Source organism: Pseudophryne corroboree, chromosome 1 (genome assembly GCF_028390025.1).
Source record: "Pseudophryne corroboree isolate aPseCor3 chromosome 1, aPseCor3.hap2, whole genome shotgun sequence".
Classification (NCBI taxonomy): domain Eukaryota; kingdom Metazoa; phylum Chordata; class Amphibia; order Anura; family Myobatrachidae; genus Pseudophryne; species Pseudophryne corroboree.
In genome coordinates this window covers 1,014,552,100-1,014,565,715 of record NC_086444.1, presented here as the reverse complement: position 1 = coordinate 1,014,565,715, position 13,616 = coordinate 1,014,552,100, and the positions used below count along the sequence as shown (strand labels likewise).

Genomic DNA, 13,616 nt, shown 5'->3' with positions numbered 1-13,616 from the left:
ATATTTTTAATAACTGTGTGTATTAAACAAAGTTTGTGTACATTGAGCTATCAGAAAACAAAAGTTTCACTATCTCACTCTCGCTCAAAAAAGTCCGTATTTCGGAATATTCCGTATTTCGGATATTTGGATATGGGATACTCAACCTGTATAGAAGTATGCTTTTTTATTCAAACATGACCAGTAGTTATTTGCATAATTTACACCCAAACAGATCTCTAGTTGCTACCATTTCTTGGTCACTTGATTGATATCCATATTATGTTTAAACTGAATAATGGGGCAATATGAAGTAATTAGTAGTAGAGGCATCAGTTTTAGTGCATACTTGTGGGACTAAAAGTGACAGCATGCCTGTAGCTTCATTATTAATTCACTGAGATGACCAAGATAACCATAACAATATTTTTTCCCCATATTCAATGTATAAATAATATTGTCCCCTTAATATTTATTAAATATTCTATTGTTTTATTTTTAAATTCTATATATTTATTATTATTATTATTATTATTATTATTATTATTTGTCCCCAATAACATAATTATGGCCCATTTGGGCTCCTTAATTAATTATTAATTGAAGCCAAATAAAACAAATCCTTACTGTGCCTTCAGTTTAAATTCTACTCCATCGTAAAACTACAGATGGAGCCGCTGCATCGCAGGCGGGGGCGAGTGGCGTGCCTAGGCATGCCTGCACCTCGGCCCACTGCTGAACATACAGAGACGCTCCCATTCAAAGTTAATGTGGCACGTGCGAGTCTACGATGCACACGCATTCTATTCGTTCTCAGCGGTCCACCTCACTGGGCGTGCCTAGTAGCAGACGGAGCCACGATTAGCATGGCTCCATCTGTATGCTTAAACCAGTGGTTCCCAAACTGATGTGCCTTGGGGCACTTGCAGGGGTGCCCTGGGTTGGCGGTCCAGGACCAATTCAAATTATTTATGGTTAATGTAATAGGCTTGTGACTTACTATCATAAACTATGTGGACAAATAGAAGCAAACTTGTCCATCTCCACATAACTGAACCTAATATATTTTACTTAATTTAATATATTTTTTTCTGAATTTCTCTATAAGAAACTTACAGCCTAGGAGTGCTGTGAAAAAATTCTAATATTCCAGGGCGCCATGATTCAAAAAGGTTTTGAAACTTCGGCTTTAAACATTAATGTCCTTAAACATTGTCTAAAACTACAGATCCATTGATTTACTATTTCATTCAGTCATGGAAATATATTTTCATTCCTCCCTCAAAACCGACAAAACTATACAATTCAATTCAATTTGATTTCTGCCCAAACTATTACAGAGTAGCAACCCAACCAAAACCTGTATTAAAATCCAGTCTGATACGGAGCATTTAAAGTTGATTTATGCAATAGTTCTAGATTTTGCAAAGGCTTTTTACACTGTAGATCACAGTCAACTGCTAAATGCTCACAAATGGTTTAGCTCCAATTTATCATGAGATCCCACACCAAGATTTTGCCTTTTTGGTTCCTCAAAGGACCATAATTGTATTCAGACTACTGACACCTGAAGCATATATTACTTATTGTCATGACTGACCGGCTGATTCTCCAAATACCTCAATCTGAAAATCGCCACCAGTGACTTATGTCACCTTATGTGGTTAATGAAAACCCAGTAACTGGCACCAGCAAAAGTTCCTTTAGTGATTCCACAGTAGGTATCTTACCTTCGTACAGAAGTATTAATTGCACACTCACTTACACTTAGGTATGTAACTTTGGCCTCACAGGCTCGCAGATCCACCAAGAGACACGGAGAATATGCTAGAATTAATTATCTATTAATTCAAACAAAATAAACCAAGGTATGATTATTTAAAAAAATAAGATTACAAATGAACAGGAAATACACTACACATAAATCACAGAAAAAAAACAGGGAGTAATATATCAGAACCTAGCACTTACACTTAGGTGACTCTGATGAGAGGGGACTTCACAGTTTAGGATGGTGCATTTGCCATCTCTCATGGCTGAAACCACAAATTAAGTGAACACACAACACTGAAGGAGAAGTGCAATTATACTCACAGCTGTATTCGCTTCCTCCCACCTTTTTGTTTTAACTAGCTCAGTGCTGGACACTGGACATTTAAGAGAATATACACTCCCTCCATTTAGTTGTCTTGCAATAGATTGGGGAGCAAGAGCTAGACCAGATGGACACAACATTTCACTACTCCCTAGAGGTGAAACTCTCCTAACCTTGTTGTATATTTTCCTGACCTGGTCTGGTTGTTTGAGAACAAATGTTTTCCTATCCTACAGATTATTGTGGGGATCTGGATAAGAGATCCTTATCTAACATTCTGACACTAAGAGACATCAATTTGAATTCTCCAAAGTCTTATATACATAGGGTCACATATAGTACACATGCTATTGATCCATTCAGGTGAAATAAAACCATTTCCTTACATACTCTTACATAAGATACAATTCTGATACTGCTGACTGCATGTAAATGTCACATCTCTGTCACACTTGTTATATTGCTTCCACTTCCAGAAGCCTTCCAATGGTTATATTGAATCTAGCGAGCACCACGAGTCTTGAACAATCTATCGGTCTATTAAAACTGCCCTAACATATTTTAAAATGTTTGTTGTTATTTGATATTATAAGCATACTATATATGTAATTGTATTTGATGCGCCCAGGACATTCAGTATGTGAAAACAAGAGTTGATTCTCAGTGTTTTACTTCCTGGCAAATCATTATAACTTATTTTTGGCCTGTTTAACCCCATACATTATATGACTTCATGCTATTTACTATGCCTACAACAGTTATTTAAAAATAAAATAAAACACAATGGAAGAAAATAAACAACAGCTTCCTTTTGTTTTTGTTTATTGTTGCTAAATTCACTTATGATTACATTATAATCCTATGTAATAACATATTACAAGGTATCAATTATAATTATTTTAATGCAATAGACATATTCCATGATGAATATGTCTAATGGTAATACTGTATAATGTTGGGTAGGTTTGGTGTACTGGATAGAATGTTATGGAATCAACATGAACAGAACATTGTATACACTTGACATAAAGCTATAACAAAAGAAGTATACATACTAACAAGTAGGCTAATGAGATTAGAAAAATGTCATTGTCATCACCAGATCTAGTAGTCGTGACTAAGAATTATCTAATCAAAATTCCTAAGAGCAAAGATTACTCTGGAGCCTAATTGCAATAATTACTTTTCCATATATACAAAACATAAAGTGCCATTAGTATATCATGTATCAATGGAGACATGAAAACATTTTCCAAGTGGTGTCTCCTGATAATTAACATGTACACTGACTACAGGTGCATAGAAGAAGCGTTTTATTTAATAGCTCATCCTGGATTTTCTTTTTTGGCATTTTGTGTTCACACAATTGCATTAATTTTTACTTAAAGATATGATCAACTATATATAATGACTTGATTTAATTCAGTAATGATATAATTTTGTTTCTGAGATCCCCATCCATTGAAGTATTAAAGAGGCCCTGATTTTTTTTTCTCAAAAGTGATCTCATGTAAGATCACAAGCATAGGTGAAGTTAGCAGTCTGTTAGCCATAGCCACAATACAAGGACAATCCCAGTAACCACCATAATAGAGAGAGCATTTTAGTAACTGGCATAGAATACCCTGAGCATCCTGTGATTACTACACTGCGCATTCCAGGGCCTGGTATATTGTGCATTGAGCATTCTAGGGGCCACCATAAAATACATGGAACACCCCAGTCATCAACATTCAGTACATTGTGGATCCCAGTGATCACCATACAGAACAGTGAGCATCTGGTGAACACCATAAAGTATACTGAGCATCTGAGTGGAGTGACTGCCATAGAACATAATAAGCATTCCAGTCTCTACTGTACAGTACACTGAATATCTGAGTGAGCACCTTACAGAACATTTTGCATACCAATGACTGTCACATAGTTATTAAGCATCCCATTAGCTACCACAAAATACATTGGGCATCTCAATGACTACTATACAATGTACTGAACATCCCAGTGACTGCCATAAAATATATTGAGCATCCCAGTGAACGCTATCAAATATACTGACCATTCCAATTACCACAACACAGTACAATGAGCATCCCAGGACCCATCATAAAATACACTGAGCATCCCAGTGACCACCATATAGAACACTGAGCATCCCAGTGACCACCATAAAGCATATTGAGCATCCCAGTGACTGCTATAGAACATAATGTGCTTTCCAGTCAAGCCATACAGTACACTGAGCATCTCAGGGAGCACTGTATAGTATATTGAGCATACCAATGACTGCCATGCAGTATCTTGAGCATCCCAGTAGGTGCCATATAATATATTCAGCATCTCAATGTCCACCATACAGTATACTGAGCACCCCCAGTGACTGCCTTAAAATATATTGAGTATCTCAGTGACCGCCACAGTACAAGAAGCATCCCAGGAACCATTATACAATACACTGAGAACCCTAGTTCCTGCCATACAAGCACATTGAGCATCAAAATGACAACCATAAAATCTATTGATCATTCCAGCAACCACTATACACTGAGCATACCAGAAGCTGCTGCACTAACATTTAGCATCCCAGGGACAACCATAAAATATTATACTTTCAGTATCCCATTGACCAACATACAGTACAATGAGCATTCCAGTGATTGCCATATTGTACACTGAGCAGCCCAGTGACCACAACAAAATATACTGAGCATTCCAGTCAACACCAAACAGTACAGTAAATTGAAAATTCTCAAAGACCATCACACAGAACATTGAGAATTTTAATGACCACCATAAAGCACATTGCGCATGAGAGAGGTGACAATAAAATACATTAAACACCCCAGTTACCATCACATTGTAGTCAGCATCCCAGTGACTGCTTTATAGTATACTGAGCATCTCAGTGACCACCACAGAGTACAATGAGCATCCCAATGACTGCTATAAAATATATTGAGCATTCTATCAATGCTAAACAGTAAACTCTCAGCATCCCAGATACTATAACACAGTACCTTGAGCTTCCCAGTGACCTCTGTATTGTACTTTGTGAAGCCCAGGGCACTATAAAATACATCAAGCTTCCTGATGATCAACATACAGTATTTTGAGCAAGCAAGTTATCTCCTGAAAATATTTGGAAAATCCAAGTGGCCACCATACAGTATATTGAGCATCCAAGGGACTTCCACAAAACATAATAGGCAACCCTATGAACGCTATAAAATATATTGGGCATTCCAGTAACCAGTACATTGAACATTCCACTGATTGCAGGCAGTACACTAAGCATACCAGTGCCAACATACAGTACAATTAGCAACCCAGTTACTGCCATATTGTACATTAAGCATCCCAGTGACCACTATAAAATATACTGAGTATTCCATCAACACCAAACAGTACACAGTGCATTCTTGACACTGGCATACAGCACACTGAGCATCCCAGTGACCACCATATAGTAAATTGAGCATCCCAGGGGCCACTGTAAAATACATTAAGCATCCCAGGAACCAACATATAGCATACTGAGCATCCAAATTATCCCCACAAAATATACTGAACATCCCATTGACCACCATACAGTATATTGAGCATCCACGTGACCTCCGCAAAATAATATAGGCATCCCAGTGACCACCATAAAATATCTTCAGCATCTTACAATCGTACAATCAGCATCGTACAATCAGCATGTAATCACCAACCCATGTGAAATTATACCAGTGCATTGTCAGGGACTCTCTACCTGATGTGGTACTACATACAGTATTCCACCACAACCAGCTGACAATGTATGCTGGGACCTTGTAGTGCCACCACAGCTAGAATGGCACAGTTAGACTGTTAATTATATGACATCTGGCTTGCTCATCTGATGACAGAACCTCAGGGCAGAATGCAGGACTGGAGTTTCTGCTGCTTGGGACAATTGGTTCACATAGCTTTCCTCCTGATTGCCATGGCCATGCAGAAAGCACAGGGCCATTGTAAAGGGAAAAAGGAGGAGGGGAAGGAGGAGAGGGAGGATGGATAGGAGCAGACTGGATGACCCGCAGTACTTAAACAGCAAGGTGGCTGGACCCATTATCATTCATACATTATACTCAAAGGTTCCCCATCAAATTCACTCCAGGAATAATTCCAAATTTTTATCCAGATGTGACTCCAGATATGACTGTACACTAATACTCCATGCAATATACCAGAACAGCGACCTTCACTGTGCAATAGAGTACATCAGCACACTACTTGGGTCTACTACGTTTTGCCAGCGCTTGGGATCCCAGCGCCCAGCATACCAGCGCTGGGATTCCGACCGCCGGCATGCAGGCTGCGGGGTGAGCGCAAAAGAGCCCCTTGCGTGCTCAGCGGTGCGCACTATTTATTCTGCTTCCAGGGGTGTCGTGGACACCCCAAGAGGGAGAATAGCTGGCGGTATACCAGCTGTCGGGATCCCGGCACCGGTATGGTGAGTGCCGGGATCCCGACAGCCAGCATATCAAGTGCCACCCCACTACTCCTACCCTTGACCAGTATAAAAAGCAGACCCTATCCTTTGATATACAGTGATATACAGGGCTAAATTTACTAAGCAGTGGGTTAGATGTAATTTAGAATCCGCCAGTGGATTGACTGTGGTTTCATGTCAAATTGCTAGCCTTTACTAAAGGTCTGCTTAGATCCCCGTTGGAATAAAAATAACAACCGTGAAGTCTTGGGTTTAATTCTCACACAGTCCTAAATGTGTGGAGTTTGTATATTCTCCTTCTGCTTGGGTGGGTTTCTCCTGGATAATCTGGTTTCCTTCCATACTCCAAAAATATATGGGTAGGTTTATTGTCTACTGATAATAAATTATCACTAGAGTATGTGTACGTTGTAGGAAATATAGAAAAAATCCACTGGGGAAGGGACAGATGTGAATGGCAAATGTCTCTGTAAAGCGTCGCGGAATATGTGTGCGCTATATAAATAATTTTCATAAAAAACATAATAAATAAACCCGCCATCATGGTATCTGGTCTCTAGGGCGACCATACTTAGGTCGACAGTCATTAGGTCGACCACTACTGGTTGACATGGTCACTGGGTCGACATGGAAAAAGGCTGACATGAGATTTTCATTTTTTATTTTTTTTTTGTAACTTTTTCATACTTTGCGATCCACGTGGACTAAGATTGGGAATAGTAACCTGTGCTGAAGCATTATGAGTGAAGCGAGCCATGCGAGGAGACAAGGTGCATTAATTGGGGTTTCCAGTCACTTTACAAAGAAAACGACATCAATTTAAAAAAAAAACTCATGTCGACATTTGTCCATGTTGACCTTGTTCATGTCGACCTAATGACTGTGTCAACCTATTTCAGGTGTCGACCTAGTCACCGTCGACCAATAGTGGTCAACCTAATGACTGTCGACCCAAGTGAGATCGACCCTATAATCCACACCCCATTTTGTATATGGCATTGATCTCTATTGTAACAAGTAGCTATTTTCAGTGGATGAGCTTGTGGGTGGTGGACCCAGATGAAAAAAATATGTTTTGGCCCCCCTCGGCCCCACCCCAAGTTAATAATACGCCACACGGGTCCTGTGTCAATAACTCTCTAAGAAACAAAATAGTGCCTAAACAGTGCAATCATTTTTGTGAGGTGGTCAATTTCAAACAATAGTGTCATTGGTGTGACTTAGATTTTCCAAATGTGTTCGATACTGTTCTACATCCAGCAGCAATCTCATGACTTGGTGATGTCTAGAATATAAGGTGTCCTGTTTTACTGAAATTACAACGCTATGTAGGGTTATTAACATAAAGCAGGAGAGTAACTTTCTACATCAGTTAGCGTAGTGTTACATGGCTATGTGCACACATGCCCCTACTTGCGTCAGTCTGGGCCTAATTCAGAGATGTATACAGATCACACAGTCGCTGCTTCTTTGTACGCAGCTGCTGTGCAATAATATGATAATGCTGCAGAAGGCGTCTTCTGTAAATAGACGCCTCCTGCTGGATTCTCTGATCCGCTGATGCTTCTGAAGTAGCAGCATCAGTTCATCTGCGAGCACATTGGTCATCTGAGTTACCCTAAGGCTTCTCGGGATGGACAGGAAATTCACCCTGCTGATGCTAGTGAAGCTGCGCCAAGGACACAACCACTGGACTCAGCATGCCCAGAAATGGGGCCAACATGCCCATTTTCTGCAATGCTGCCTGTTACCGTCCCTTCGCTGCCCTCAAACATCAGCAGCATGACAATCTTAGAGCACTGCGGGCAACAGTGTGGCTTTTCAATATATCCAAAAATATTGCTGATGTGTATTTGTGTACATCTCTGAATTAGGCCCTCAGACAAATACACAGTATCCGGTCCATAGGTCAGTAGGTCAACACCGTATGCTTGACATGCATATGGTCGACACAGTCAAAAGGTCAACAGGTTCAAATGGTCGACATGACAATGGTCAACACAACATATGGTCGACACACTTTTTTAATGTATTTTTAAAAACTTTTTCATACTTTACAATTGGGAACGGTAATGCGAGTGGCCGCGGTACACTAATTGTGGTTTTATGTGCTGAAGCCTACATATTGGCAACCAAACAACATGAAAAAGTGTGTTGATCTTTTAATGTGTCGACCATTTCCATGTCAACCACTCGCTTGTGTCGACATTTTACCCATGTCATTGTCAACCTATTATGCTATAACCCAATTACACATGCTTGTGACTGTGTAGGCAGGATGGGGGGAGGGTGGGGGGCATTCTAATGTAGGCCAGGTATAGTAAAGGCATGTTTGTGGAATTGTGTACATTTCTGGACCAGATTAGCACACCTGTGAAAGATGTATCATTGCCAGACGCCAAGGGCAGAGACAAGTACACAATGATGATGACAGTCAACCCTGTACTACACAACCACTTGTGCTTGATTATGAATGCACTGATGACGCTGATAGGTGACTTTTACATTGTTGGTATATACAGATGTGTCCACATACCCTACATCTTTCCTATATTCTGCCATGTATGGCATGGTTTGGCATGCCATAGACTCAGAGTTTTAGCCATGCTTTGTGATTTTTCTTAATTTGCTTCTGTAATATGCTACTTTATACATAGTCTATTATGGCAAACAAAAATGTAAAACTCCTACAAAAACGCTTAGCCGTGCTATGCATGGTGTGCCAAATTTAGAAAATAAAAATGGTGTAAGTGGACACATCTGTTCCATACAGTATATTATTCCTGAGTGTTTTACTCATTGTTCTTTATAAGCTATATGGAGATTTGTTCCTGCAGTGTTAGAGAGGTTTTATTTTTAGTTATGTTTAAGCCTAATAGTGAATATGTATGTGACACATGCCAGAGGTAAGCATGAGAAGTTACTGATGCATACAGTCATGCAACGTACAATAGTTACAGCTTTAAGTCATCACAATTCTCATCTGCGGCAAATTGAGAAATGTCACAAGGAAACATTTATTGTATTGAATATGAATAACATGGCAATATGATACAATATACAGCCAGTCTTCAAAAATAAAAAAATCATATGTGAAATAATAGTAGTAACTTGCTTCTCAAACAACAGGCTACTTCAATGAACTGCATGCTGCTGCATTTGAATCAAAGTGAGCTTAGCGTCCTACCTGTTTCCAAGACGGGTGCAGTACTACCTACAACCAGGGGTGGTGCTCTTGTCGCCGTTGTGAACCAGCTGGACAGCAGGTAGGTGCTGAAACCTGTTTAAAGAGCAGCACCGTCAATATCCATTCTAACCATTACATGTGCACAGTAGAGACATACATGCACAAATGTCCAACCTGACAGCCAGGATCACACACAGCTCACACTCTGTCTAACAACACAACAGGAGTCATAGCTTACAGTTTAACCCTAATGTACGCACAGAATGGTATGTGAAGAGTATTCTAACAATAACACAGTGCTCACCAGCTGTACCAGGACAGAGATACTGTATATGCTGTATCCACCTAGCCCAGCATTCACTCTCCTATCACAGATAATACACACACACACACACACACACACACACACACACACACACACACACCCCCCCCCCCCCCCCCTGTAAATACAGTGTTACCGGTTTAACGTTAAATAAGGTAGAATTGGGAAGTGACAGAGGCGGGCAGGTACCATGGAACAGGTAACACTGTAACCCAAATCCATGCAGCAGGCAATCACTGACCTCCTTTCCCCGGGATCCTGCCGTCAATGTGCAATAGAGACAGGCTCAGGTCTGCAGCTACTACACATACACACACACAGCTATCTGCAATAACCAGGCCAAGGAGCCAGCTACCAATACACCCACTGTGCGAGTCACAGTCACACACCCTGACCCACAAGCTTCTGATTGGAGGGAGAGGCTGCCTGTAACACTGGGGACTGTAGAATCCCTATTAACTCATCCCTTCCCACACACACAACATACACAGATTGGCGGCAGTGCATTCTGCTGTCTGCAGGAAGTTTCCACATTCTCCTCATACATGATAGTAATAGTGAACTCATTTGTGTTGGAGATCCTTGGGCTTAAACAGTACTACAGTTTTTTAGTATTTATTTTGTTTACAAAATAATCACGTCACAACATTATGTGATTGTAAGTACCATGAAAATTGTATACAGTACATAAAGGAGTAAATCATTTTGTCAGGAGAACTGCTTTAACACTACTGGGCATATTCATCATCACTTAGGGGTCTATTTATTAACATTATTTTTAATAAAATAATGTGAAAAAGGGTGTTTTTACACCCTTTTCACATTATGTTAGCATCACCTGAATGTATTAAAGGGCATTTGGATCCGTTTTCATGAAAAACTGCTCCAAACCCTTTTTTCACTTTTTTTTAGTAACCCACATTGCATGCCCCATACTCATAATGGGAAATGTGATGTGGCCAAATTTACTAAAAAAAAAGAAATGTGAAAAAATACTGCAGTGTACCCTGTGATAATCTGGCCAGCTCAGGCTAGAGAGTTCACAGGGCAGCACTGCGATGTGCACCCTTTTGCCCAGCTTTCTCTGCCCCTGGCAGAGAAAGCTGAGCGGGGACCCAGCAGAGTGATCAGCTGGTCACAGTGTAAAAAAAAAAAGTAAAAAAATAAACAAAATAAACCCCACATACTCACCTGTCCAGGGAGCCGGTGTCTGCTGCTCCGGTGAGCGCTGCCGGGCACGGGGTCCCCCATATGCTGCGCTGTGACCCCAGTGCAGTAAAATGACGCTGCAAAATGGCAGCGCACTTTACAGCACCGGGGGTCACACCGCAGGAGAAGGACCTAGCACCCCGCAGCCTCCTAAAGCAGCGCGGACCGGCTCCCTGGACAGGTGAGTATATTGATCTTCCACGGTGCACGGGGGTAGTTGCGACGGGGGGATCGACCGGGCGGCAGCGTCAGTAGCGGCGATGTTGGTGGGGGCGGCGCATGCGCAGCAGGACATCGGGTATTTTTTTTGAAAAATACTCCGATGATGCTGCGAAGAGGCATCGCAGGGACAGAGCTTGACCGCAAGCTCTATTCCTGCATGCGATAATTGATACATCCCTGCGATGTAATCAATTATCGCAGTGCGAGTTGGTGCAATTTTATCACCTGTCATCCGCATCCTGGATGCGGATGGTGATAAATAGGCCCCACAATGTCTACAAAAGCAGGTGAAAATAAACATTTTCACCTACTTTTGTAAAAATTAATTTTTGGGGCCATTCATCATGATGAAGGTAATGTAGGAAATATCACAGATATCTCCTGTTTACCTTTCGCTCCCAATCTAGCCCGGTGTCCCCATACACTAGCACGAGGACCTAATTTATCAAGCTCCGAAAATACAGTACTCTTCAGATAGCGTTTGCTCCCGCTCTCCCACTGCTTATCTATGGGAAGTAGTCCCAGCTTGCGTAGAGGGATTCGTCCGGACGTCAGAGCGTTGTGCGCCTGTATGAACCCTAGTTCATGCAGGCGCACTAGCACTGTCAGGTCAGAATCAGCAGTGCTAACTTTAACTGCTATGAAAAGGTGACTGCAGTGAAAAGGTGACTGCAGTGAAAAGGTGACTGCAGTGAAAAGGTAACTGCTATGAAAAGGTGACTGCAGTGAAAAGGTGACTGCTATGAAAAGGTGACTGCAGTGAAAAGGTGACTGCTATGAAAAGGTGACTGCAGTGAAAAGGTGACTGCAGTGAAAAGGTTTGTGGTGACAGCCAATATTTTAATCAGCTGTCTCCGTGCTGGAGCAATGATGAATTGTTCCGGCACTCACGGTGAGTAGAATGTTCATTATCAGGGGAATTCTAGTCCCTGATAATTAACATGAGGAATATGCCCCTTAGGCACGGGATAACTGAAAAATAATGCTATTATGCTTCTGGAAAGCCAAATCAACTATAAAGTGTAGATAAACTCTTCTGCAACTGGAGCAACTCAGTCTTTAGCTGCTGTTGAATTCAATGTGACATCACAGAATGGTGAGAAAAATAAATTCTGTAGTGTAATGGAGCAGTCAGATGATTAAAGCAACACTTGTAAGCACTCCTGTGTGACCACTCAATTTAAGGGGCCCATTTATCAAATAATATATGCAGAATATTTATGATCCCCTCCATATACTCTGGAGGGACCACAGAAGATATCTCTCTCCTTTTCTAACAGCAGAAGCAGCCCAAATAGGCTCCGGAATACTTTGCTTGGTCCCAGCTCCATCTCAGTTGTAGAAGTGAAAAAAATATGATTTTAATTACCTACCGGTAAATAATTTTCTCGTAGTCCGTAGGGGATACTGGGAATCCATTTAGTACCATGGGGTATAGACGGGTCCACTAGGAGCCTTGGGCACTTTAATAATTTGTTAGTGTGCACTGGCTCCTCCATTTATGCCCCTCCTAGCAGACTCAGTCTAGGAAACTGTGCCCGGGAAGCCGGACACACTTTGAGAGAAGGATAGATAAGGAAAGAGGTGAGATTACGAACCAGCACACACAACAAGAGGAAAGCCAAGCTAACCAAACTTGAAAACAGCAACAGCAACAGCTGAACCAAACAACATTACTTACCCAAGTATCAGTGCAGGAATAACGAAGCATCGGGCGGGCGCCCAGTATCCCCTACGGCAGTGATTTTCAACCTTTTTAAACTCGTGGCACACTAAAACAGATTTTAAAATTGCCAAGGCACACCATCATTTTTTTAAATCAAATATAATAGATATAATAATAAATATCGACATATATTTAATATATGTTGATATTTGTTATTATTTCTCTTAAAATTAGTAGAAATAAATAGGTTTTACTTACATAAGAATATCAGTGGGAAACCTGTGCTTGGTGATGTCTCATGATGTCTCTCGGTCGAGGACGGATGGTTGACAAGCATACCCTCAAGTCCTCGTCCAATGATTGTAATAAAACACATTGTCAACCCGCCAGTAATTCCACACACCTGCCCCCAGTGTAATTTTACACACATGTCCCCATTGTAATTCGACACGTCTCTCA

The 13,616-nt window shown here is 41.0% G+C and overlaps 1 protein-coding gene across 1 annotated transcript in view; it reads right to left on the bottom strand.

Annotated features, from left to right (window-relative positions):
- The window catches only part of WDR17 (WD repeat domain 17), a 296,790-nt gene extending 286,379 nt beyond the window's left edge, over positions 1–10,411 (bottom strand). Inside the window, exons 1-2 of the mRNA XM_063920656.1 lie at positions 10,302–10,411; positions 9,739–9,831 (exon numbers count right to left, since the gene is read on the bottom strand). The gene's annotated coding sequence lies outside the window, so the exon portion shown is untranslated. The remainder of the gene's footprint in view (positions 1–9,738; positions 9,832–10,301) is intronic.
- Between the last annotated feature and the right edge of the window lie 3,205 nt (positions 10,412–13,616).